Source organism: Antechinus flavipes, chromosome 2 (genome assembly GCF_016432865.1).
Source record: "Antechinus flavipes isolate AdamAnt ecotype Samford, QLD, Australia chromosome 2, AdamAnt_v2, whole genome shotgun sequence".
In the NCBI taxonomy this organism is placed as follows: domain Eukaryota; kingdom Metazoa; phylum Chordata; class Mammalia; order Dasyuromorphia; family Dasyuridae; genus Antechinus; species Antechinus flavipes.
In genome coordinates this window covers 535,954,656-535,964,834 of record NC_067399.1, presented here as the reverse complement: position 1 = coordinate 535,964,834, position 10,179 = coordinate 535,954,656, and positions in this window count along the sequence as shown.

Here is a 10,179-nt window from a genome sequence, read left to right as displayed (position 1 = left end):
ATTGTTTTTCTCCACTGGGGAAGGGAATAAAAAAGAGGTTTCCGGGTAAGGCTACAGTTCTCAGAATGGGGAAGCCAAAGATGAATTTTGCCAACCTTCACAATTTTTCTGGCGGTGTATTCTGAGCATGATAGATATCTTCAAGGGTGAAAGCAGCTCAGTGGTGAATGGTTGGGTGGGCTATGTAAAAACAAAGGAAAATTTCCACAGAGAAGGCAAAAAAGGGGGACAATGAGGAAAGCATTTGGAACAATTGGTGCTGACTCTACAACACTGCCCTTCTACAATGCACCGCCTCATCTGGTCTCTGCTGGAAGACCTACAGGGAGAGAGAATCCATTACCTCCCAGGTCTTGGAACATGAGGGCGTATACCTGCTATAATTAATTGCTTAACCTATTGAATTTGGAGAGTCGTATTAGAAATGCTAATGAGTTTTTTGGAGAAAAGTTGAAACCCAGTAGTCTTAAACCAGCAAAGGAGAAGTGATTTGGAGTGGTGTGAAGAACACTGGCCAATTAGCCAGGAGATCTGGTTGTAGTTCCAGTTGTAATTGATTTGCTGTGTGATCTGGGGCATATGTATTCATCTGTCTTGAGTTTCAAATTTCAAAGAAATGGGTTGGATAGAGATAGAGTGGGGAAGGGAATGAGACCTTAGTAGTCTGAGCAAGTACCCTATCCCAACCCATACCTTAAAGTGTTGCCCAGCCATGGGCTGGTCACTTTCTGCCTGCTTATCTGTCTGGGTTTATGCCAGTGTCGCTCTCTGTGTGTGTCTGTCTCTTAGTTTAGTCTTTGCTGAAGAACCCTGAAATAACCACTCAGTCAGTTAAGAAAAAAAATATTAAACACCTATTAAATACCAGGCAGTGTGATAAACACTAGGATATAAGAACAAAAGTTTTTTGGCTGCTTAAAAAAATAAAAGGGCGAGACTATTTGATACCTTAGAATGTACTTTCTAGCTCTAATGTTCTTATAAAATTGGAGCATCCTCTTCCTAAGAACTTTCTTGGTTATGAAGGAAATGAAGGCCCTGTCAGGATGTCTATTTGAAAACCATTATTTTGATTCTTTAAAGTCTAAAGGGAAAACTCTTTTAAAGTATGGCCAGTGGGGAGAATGGAGAAGTGGGCAGGGTTGAGGAAGGAACTTGAAGGAGACCTGAAACACTCTGACTTCCTGAGTTTGAATCCTTTGTAAATTGTTCAACCTTTTCCCCAGCCTGTTTCTTTATCTGTAAAATGGGGATGATATACTGCTTGTTTTGGGGCTGGTATGAAGAAAGCACTTTGTAAACTGTAAAGTGCTATACAAATACAAGTTATTATTATTCCCATTTTACAGATGAAAAACTGGAAGCTCCAAGTAATTAAATGACTTGCTCAGTCACAGAGATAGTAAGTGTGCCAGAAGAGGAATGGGAACCCTCATAGTAGAAAGGGAAGACATTTGGGAAAAAGTGAAGACACTGAGTTCCTTTCTTGCACCTAACTGCCAAGCATTCAAACTGGACTGCAAAGGGAGCAGCTCTGTTGGGTTGGCTGTGTTGTTCAAATGCCAAACATAGACTTGCCTTAAAGACTGGAGAACTTTATGGAGAACTTACACAGGTAAGCACTCTCATGATGGTCAGAAGAAGCGATACAAGGACACTTTCAAAGTCTCAGAACTTTAGAGAAGATTTTTGACATGGGAGACATTGGTACAGGAGTGCCCAGCATGGCGTGCCCTCATCAGAGAAGGGGCTGTGCTTTATGAGCAAAGCAGAATTGAATTATGCCAGAAGAAACATGAGATGCTCTGTTAGAGGGTCCATCCCAAATGTTCATGGGACTATGACCTGTGGTAGAGCATGCTGTATGGGTCTGATTAGCCACAGTTGGACACCCTGTAACTCAACTGTAACAGAGTGATGTGATTTTGGTACTCTGAGATGAAGGACAACAGTCAATCAGAGTAAAGAAAGGGACAAGACCCTAACTGGTTGACACATTTGCTTTTTTGTTTTGGGAAAACTAACATGAAAATAAATCACAACAGAATCTTGGTGCTTATGTGTAAGGGGGGGCGGGGGCAAGGGTAGGATGGAAGAACAGCACTCTATATATACCATCCAGAGAGAACAGATGAACAGGGCAATTAAAAAATCCATCCACCCCCATCTCCTTTACACACACACACACACACACACCACACACACACACACACACACCACCTCCTACTCCAAATCTCCTCCTTCATCTCTGTGTTTTCTGCTCAGTTCTATCCTCTGAGGGATAAATTAGGAGGTCAGATGGATAATCTGGGAAGCCTTCCAAATTCTTTTTTTTTCCCCAAGCCTCAGGCCTGAGCAAAGTCCTCCCTCCCATCTGTTGGGGAGCCCTTGACTGTCATACAGGGCAAAGCTAGGTGGTGTATTTTTCCTAAATAGGCAGGTACCACTCCCTTACCTCCTGTGGCTCCTCTCCCTGCTCCTAGGCATCTAGTAGCCCCAAACCAATTTTATTCCTTTATTAAAGCTGTCTCAGATCCTTATTTCACACTAAGGTGGGTCTGACTGATAATAATTCAGAGAGTTTATCCTCTTGGAGAAATTTGTATTTGAAGAGGGATCAGTCTTAAGATAAGGGAATGAAACTCGAAGAGTGGGAATCTTTATGGAAAGAGAATTAGATTTGAATCACACTTAAGAATCACAGAATCTCAAGTTATAATGGATCTCTAGGTCCCTCTAGTCTAACCTAGACTTCAGTAAACATCCCTTTTTAAACTCTGATAATCAGTGGAACAATTAATCTGAAGGCTTCTAGTGCCAGAAAACCTGGCTTCCCAAAACAGCTGATTCTGTGCTAGGTGGCACAGTGGATAGAGCACCAGCCCGGAGTTAAGAAGAAAACTCATCTTCCTGAATTCAAATCTTACATTTTTACTAGCTGTGTAACCCTGAGCAAATCAGCTCACTCTGATTGCCTCAGTTTCCTTATCTGCAAAATGAGTTAGAGAAGGACATGGTAAAGCACTCCAGTATCTTTGCCAAGAAAAGCCCAAATGGGGTCACAAAGAGTCGAATAGAACTGAACAACAATTGTTAGGAAGATTTTCTTGATCTCCAGTCTAAATTTGTGTCTTTCCAATTTCTACCCTTTGCTCTCATTCCTAAAAACTGAAAAAATAAAAGTCCCCAAGCTTTATCAACTATATTAGCCCCTCCTCTAACTCTTGGTGGGGATGTAGAAAAGTCACTGTTTGGAGCAAAGTTGAATAAACCTGTATCTTGCCCCAATCCAGACTGTTGATCCCTTACTGCTCCAGTACCCATGACTTCGTTTAGCAACGTAAAGCAATGGAAGCCAGGAAAAACACATTTATTTTACCCATAGTGCAATCCTGCAAATATTTGTAAAACAGCTATCATGTCAATCCCCCCAATCTTTACTTTTTCAAAAAAATGCATTTATGTATTTAAAACTTAAATGCATAATAAGAAAAAATAAAACAAAATAGAAAAAGAAACATTGTCATGTACCTAGCAGAACATAAGGGATTCAAAATATGTAACAATAAATTTTAATTTCAAGAAAATATATATAATAATGAAGTAACATCAATATCAAATACATATGCATCAAGTGGATAGCATCCAAATTTCTAGAGATGTTAAGAGAGCTGCAAAACGAATTAGACTAAAATTATTAGCAAAATTATACTAACGGGGGATCCCAACTTTGCTCTCTCAGAACTAGATAAATTGAACCACAAAACTAAGAACTGATTTATGGAAAAAAAAAAAAAAACAACAACACAGATAAATCCTTAGCTAATTTGATTAGAAAAAGGAAAGAAGAAAATCAAATTGTTAGTATCAAAAATGAAAAGGGTAAACATTTCATGAATGAAGAGGAAATTGGAGCAATAATCAAGAGCTATTTTGTACAACTTTATGCCAATAAATCTGAAATGAAGGAATACTTACAAAAATATAGATTGCCCAGATTAACAGAGGAGGAAATAAATTACTTAAATAGTCTCATTTTAGAAAAAAAGAAATAGAACAAGCTATTAATCAATTCCTAAGAAAAAATCTCCAAGGCCAGATGGATTTACATGTGAATTCTATCAAACATTTAAAGAATAATTAATTCTAATACTATTTGGAAAAATAAAGAAGGAGTCCTACCAAATTCCTTTTATGACATAGATATGATGCTGGTACCCAAACCAGGTAGGGTCAAAACAGAGAAAGAAAATTAAAGACCACTTTCCCTAATAATATTGATGCAAAAAATGTTGAATAAAATAGTAGCAAAGAGATTACCGCAAGTTATCCCCAGGATAATACACAAATTATGTGTATTAGTAAAATTTATACTAGGAATGCAGAGCTGGTTCAACATTAGGAAAACTATTAGCATAATTGACTATATCAGTAACCAAACTAACAAAAATCATATGATTATCTCAATAGATGCAGAAAAAGCATTTGACATGATGCAACATCCATTCCTATTAAAAAATGCCAGAGTGTATAGGAATAAATTAAGCTTTCCTTAAAATCATCAGTAGCATCTGTTCAAAACCATCAGCAAGCATCATATGTAATGGGGATAAACTAGAATTTTTCCCAATAAGATCATGAGTGAAATAATACCTTTGAGATCTATGGAGAAGGAAGAAATCGTGGCCAAAGAAGAACTAGCGTATATTATGGAATGTAAAATGGATAATTTTGAATACATTAAGTTAAAAAGTTTTTGTACAAACAAAACCAATACAGACAAAATTAAAAGGAAGTAATAAAATGGGAAAAATAATTTTTACATCCTAGGATTCTGATAAAGGTCTCATTTCTAAAATATATAGAAAATTGACGCAAATTTATAGGAATACAAGCCATTCTCCAATTGATAAATGGTCAAAGGATATGAACAGACAATTTTCAGATGAAGAAATTACAACCATTTGTAGTCATATGAAAAATACTCTAAATCACTATTGATCAGAGAAATGCAAATTAAGACAACTCTTAGGTACCACTTCATAATTCTCAGATTGGCTAAGATGATAGGAAAAGATAATGATTTATGTTGAAGGGGATGTGAGAAACTGGGACACTACTAAATTGTTGATGGAGTTGTGAATTGATCCAATCATTCTGGAGAGCAATACTGAACTATACCCAAAGGGCTACAGACTGTGCATAGCCTTTGATCCAACAGTGTCTTTACTGAACTTGTATCCCAAAGAGATTATAAAAAAGGGAAAAGGGTCCCATATGTACAAAAATATGTGTGGCAGCCCTTTTTGCAGTGGCAAGGAACTGGAAACTGAATAAATTATGGTATATGAATATTATGGAATATTATTGTTCTCTAAAAAACAATCATCAGGATGACTTCAGGAAGGCCTGGAGAGACTTATATGAACTGATGCTGAGTGAAGTGACTAGAGCCAGGAGATCATTGTACATGGCAACAGTAAGATTATGTGATGATCAACTTGGTCATCAGACACACACATATATATATATATATATACCTATATATTCCTATATACACACATATATATCTGAAACAAGCAGATTCTCACCTTAGAATCATCCTTGCCTTTCCCTTTTCTCTTCTTCCATACATTTAATCAGTTGCTCTGTCTTCTTAATTTTTACTTTAACAATCTTTCACTCCTATCCTATTTTCTCCACTCATATAACCGTCACTTGGTTCAGTCTTTCATAGAGATTATTCGTGAAGGTTTTTGTTGTTGTTGTTGCTGTTTTTTTTTTTTTTTTTTTGGGCAACTGTGGTTAAGTGATTTGTTCAGGATTACTCAGTTGGGTCCTCCTGACTTCAGGGCCAGTGCTCTATCCATTTTGCAACCCAGCTACCCCTCTCATGGATCCTTTAATCAAATCCTTTAATTCCAGTTTTTCTCGTTTCCACCCTGCCTCCACAAAGCTGCCAAAACAATCTTTTAAGGTGCAGATCCAATTGACCTTGCCATTTTCTTCCTCAAACACCTTGGCTTCCTTTTGCTTCTAGCATAATAATAACAATAACTGACATTTATATGGCATTATAAAGTTTGCAAAGCCTTTTATATACCTTAGCTACTTTACAAACTCCCTTCCAAATTCTCTTGGGAGGCACCTGTAATTCTCATCTTACCCATTCTCCAACCTCAGTCCTCAATTGAACAGTCCTCAATTCTCTGAAAACTAGAGCTTAGCTTTCTTATTCTATACTTCAATTACCTAGTCCCAGATCCTTCAATATGTAAGCTCTCAAATAACTTACTGGTTCTAACTCCTTTCAGCAGCTCTCATTCATCTTTAATCCCTCAGTTGGGAGTATACAACATATAGGCATAGATTTAAAGCTCAAAAAGACTTGAAAATCATGTAGGCCATGAGACACAGAGAGGTAAAGGAACTTATCCAAAATTCACAGATTGAGAACAGAATGGGGCTTGGAACTCAGAAATCATTAGTCTAAAACCAAGGCTCTTTCCTCTATGTTATGTTGCCTCTGAGTAGTCCTGGAGACAGCTATTGATTCTGTACTCAAAGCAACCCTTTCATAGAATCATGGAGTCCTTCAAAGCAAGAATTGAAAGATACATTAGAAGCCTTCTGAATTCCCTCATTTTACTTGTGGAAAAACTCAGAATCACAAAACAAGTTAATGGGAATCTGAAAGTTGATTGGACTGCTAATTCAATGCATTTATTTATTCACTTATTTGTTTATTCATTCATTTGTTTATTTACTTAGCTGTTTATTTTCCCAATTATTTATTCACTTTTTATTTATCTCTTCATTCATTCCTCTATTTAGCGGTTTTATGTACTTCATCAATTATCTATCCATTTGTTTGTTTTATTAATTACTTTTGTTTTTATATCACAATCCTTTCTGAATATGGATCTACCCCTCCACCCAGTCTTCTATTACAACAAAGAAAAGAAATATAACTAAGAAAAATCAGTTAGCACTAAGATAGCTACATTCCACACCTCTAGACCCCTACCTCTTCAAACAAAGGAGGCAGTGTACAGCCTCCTTCCCTCCTCTAAGCCAAGATTGGTCATTACGTACACCTAGTGTTCGTCTTAATTATTTTGTCATAGAATCCTAGATCTAAAGTTGGAAGGTTGTCAAGTCCAAATCCCCCCATTGTACAGTGTAATCTCAAATTTCAGTCCTCTTTCTACTACAACATATCTGTATGTTTATAATTGCTTAGTGTTTAATAAGATTTCACAAGTTCTACTTAACTTACTCTATATCCAGTAGACTTTCTATTACACTCCCACTATTTCCCCAGAGTTGACCTACAACAACTAGAGCAGCTAAGTGACACAGCAGATAGAATGCCAGGACTGTAGTCTGGAAGTCTCTTCTTCCTGGGTCCAAATCTGGACTCAAGACACTTACTAGTTGTGTTTCCCTGGGCAAGTCCCTTAGCCCTGTCTGCCTCAGATTCCTCAGCTATTAATTGAGCTGGAGAAAGAAATGGCAAACTACTCTAGCAGCTTTGCCAAGAAAACCTCAATTCAGGTCATGAAGAGCTGGACATTACTGAACAGCAACAATTTTGTGAAGTAGATCAATTAAATCCTCAAACTCCCTCTTTTTTTCCCTTCTTCTTAAAGAAATTACACATTTTATTGAGGCTATAAGAAATAGTCTCCTCTACTTTCTCACCTCTTAAGATGTGAATGTTCTGGTCAATGAATGATCTTTCTTGACCTATATTGTTTTTCTCACTTCAAGCTTTTTCAATTATAATGATTAAAACACAATTATGATGATTTACATACACTCACCACACCTAATAATATAAAAATTAACTATATTTCAGAAAAAACAAAATAAATTGAACATGAAGAATGGTTCTACCTCTCACATAAAATATATAATGTGTTTATATGTATCCTTATAATATCATCATTTGGTGCTGAACCCCAAACACATCAATTATGTCTTATAAAATATTTTAAGTCTCTTTTTTTTGGGGGGGCAGCTAGGTAGTACAGTGGATTCAGACCCTGAGGTTAAATTTCCCCTATAAATCTGTCCAAAGCTCATGCCAATTTGCTGAATCTGTTTGTTGCCGCTACATTCTGCCTCCTGGTGTCTTTCTCCTCTCCTTCTTCCCCAAGTCTCATGGTGCCTTTCTCCTTCTTATAGCTAACTCTTTTAGGATGCTAACCTCTTCTATGGATTTAGCCTGCCAGTCTATGGAGTACTGCCACCTCATGGTGTATTCCCCATGTCCTGGTTAATTGTGACTTCCACAAAGAAATTTGTCCTTTCCATTGTTAATTATTGAAAACCACTTTCCTTGCTAACTATATTCTCTCTCAAATCTATTTCACATTTGTCACTACTAGTGCTTATTTTACCTCTTCATTTTGCCTGTAAGATCTTCTCATCAATAAATCTACCTTTAGCTGAAGAAAATGACCCTTACGAATTTTTCACATGACAAAACCCTAACATTTGGGGCCAATTGCTCTCCTCAGTGTTACCATTTGGTGCCGAGCTCCAAACATATCATTTACTTCTTATATAGTATTTTTAAGTCTTTTTTTTTTTTTTGAGGGGAGGTATCAGCCCTGGGGTCAGGAAGATCTGAGTTCAAATGTAGCTTCAGCCACTTGAGCTGTATGATCCTAGGCAAATGGCTTAACCCCAACTGCTTTGCAATCCCCTCAAAAAACCCTTTTTTTTTTTTAAAAAAATGAGACAATAGGAGTTAAATGTCTTGCCCAGCATCACATAGATAGTTAGTATCAAGTGTCTGAGGCCACATTTGAACTCAGATCCTCCTGACTCCAGAGCTGGTGTCTATTGTGTCACCTAATTGCTCCTTAAAAAAAAATCTTATTGTCTTTTGTTTTTACATCATAGAAATTTCTCTATATACCTTGCTCTATTAATCAGTTCTCCCTTGTGACAAAAAAAAATTAGTCAAAACCAACTGACTTAGTGACAATATCTAATGTGGTATACAATATTCCAAGGCCATAGATTCCCACCTCTCTAATGAAGGCGGGAGGTGGATTTCCTCATCATTTCTGTAGAATCAAGATCTCGGTCACTGTAATTACAAAGCATTTGGTGCCAGAATTTTTTGTTCTTCTCATTTGCATTACTGTAGTCATTACTACATGCTATAATTTAAAGTACCTCTAACTTCAGAGCTCTATCTTTTTTGCAGAAGACTTTGATCCTTGCTAAAATGCAAATCCCCACGAGCAGGTTCCTACTTTGAAATATCAAATGACTGACTCCCTACTCCTCCCTGAAGAAGCTCTAATCAATCTGTACTTCTTAGGTTGGGAGTGGACAGCCTATGACATAAACCCCACAGAGCAGATCTGGAGGCAACTGTGCCTCGCCTTTTTCTAGACTGAATCCTTTATCTTTTTTATAGAATCATAGGATTCAGTGTTTTTTTCTGTGACCAGCCACATTCCCTCTCTCCTGGTCTTTAAATCTCATCCCAAACAAAAAAAAGTCATTGAACTGCACATACTTGTGGACTAGATAATGCCAGTACTAAAGTATAAAAAAAGGCCCAAAACAGGGAAGATTCCCCCTACTGGAAAAAAAATGGATATCCATCTTTTTGGAGAATGGCTGAATACATTGTGGTACATGGATATAATTCAATATAATAATTATGTCAGTAGAGCCAGGCTGAAGTCAGGAATACTTGAATTTGAATTCGAAACCAACTCTGTGCAAATCCTTTGTCTGTCTCAGTTTCCCCACCTATAAAATGGGAATGATAATAATAACTTCTCAGGGCCTTTGTGAAGAATGAGAAAAATGATTATTAATAACTAATGCTTTGGGGAGATCCAGAGTTCTATAATCCTCATTTCAAAGTTTAGTCTCTTAAAGGACATTGAATTAATTCTCCTTAATCTTGGTCAAGACCCCACTCAATTTTATAAATAATCTCTAATCTAAGGTGAATTCCACTCCATCAGGCTTGTGTAGACTGTGTAGAGATAGATCCTTTGGTCTAGAATGAATGTCCAAGTATGAGCAGAGGGTTCTCTGTCCAAGAGTGAACTAATTATCCTCGCAGCCCCTTATTGGATTGAGCTCACTTCTCATTGTAAAGTTCAGCTCTCATTAATTGTTATCAAATCAGAGATGACTGCT